This window comes from Myotis lucifugus, unplaced genomic scaffold (genome assembly GCF_000147115.1).
Source record: "Myotis lucifugus unplaced genomic scaffold, Myoluc2.0 scaffold_298, whole genome shotgun sequence".
NCBI lineage: Eukaryota > Metazoa > Chordata > Mammalia > Chiroptera > Vespertilionidae > Myotis > Myotis lucifugus.
The window spans coordinates 1,203,482-1,204,675 of record NW_005871346.1 but is presented as its reverse complement, the minus strand read 5'-3'; positions in this window follow the sequence as shown (position 1 = coordinate 1,204,675).

Below are 1,194 nucleotides of genomic sequence, written 5' to 3'. Positions count from 1 at the left end.
TCCCCACCTGGCCTTCCTCGGGCCTTCTCAGGTGCAAAGACAACAGTCTCATCCCCCTGACTCCACCCCTGGCTCCTGGTCACAGAGCAGTCCCACACAGGACAGAGGCACAGAGAGGGGACAGCACGCAGAGTCCTAACTGAGCCCAGCCGTGCCACACCAATCACAAGCCCAGCAAGGAGAGTTTGAAACCGAGAGAGATGGCCCACCCAAAGCCAACAGATAGGCATCACCCAGCCACTTGTCCGCTGGGTGCCAGCCAGGCTCTGTAAGGGTCACCAGCACTGAGGACTGATGCAGTGCCTCGGCCTGATGGAGTCTCTCTATGCCGCCCCCCACCCCCAACACTACCACCACCACCACCACAGTACCGCTGACAACCGTCCGCTCACCGCTCAGGGTGGGCAAAAGTGAGGGAAACCGGACACAACAACCCCAGGGTGTCCCAAGGAGCCTCCTTCGAGGGAGATGCTCAAGGGCTCAAACGTATCCATTTCCATCAAAAGAGAGAAAGGACGGGTGAGGGGAAGGGCTCGTGAAAACCAGGCATGCCCAGGGCCAGCCCCAGTGATGGCGCAGGGAGCAGTGCAAGACCCGGGAGAGACTGCTGGACTGCTGTTGGAGGAGGATGCCCAAGGCAGACCCTGGGCAGGGGGAGGAGCAGGGCGAGGGCAGGTGGACCTTTGGGTTACAGAAGGTTTCTAGGGGCAAAGAGGAAGTGGGAGAAGGGCACCACGGGCAGTGGGGACAGGATAGCAGAGCCTCTCCACTTGCCGCTGGCTGAACGCCCTGAGGCACTGCACTCCCTCGGCCATGTCCATAGGGTGCTGAGAAGATGTTGAGAAATGAAAAGTTCAGGCCAGACTGTGTGAGGACATGGCTAAAAGCCACACACAAACGTGGACACGCCCACCCTGAGCTCCGCCTCCCTCCACATTCCCTCCTTCAAAGGGGGTCATGGGAAGTGGGTTTTAGGACACCACTTGGGAGCACAGGCTTTAGGGTTCAGACCTGCCTCCTTGCCTAGCCATCTGGTACTTGGAGGCAGAGAAATGAGGCAGGAGTCACGTGGAGTCCCTGCAGAAGGAGCAACGGCTCCGCCCCTCCCCTTTGGGCAAACAGGAGGGTCCAACCCAGTCCAACAACAAAGAACCTGTTAGTATCCAGGCTGGAGCTCACTGGGCTCCAAGAAAA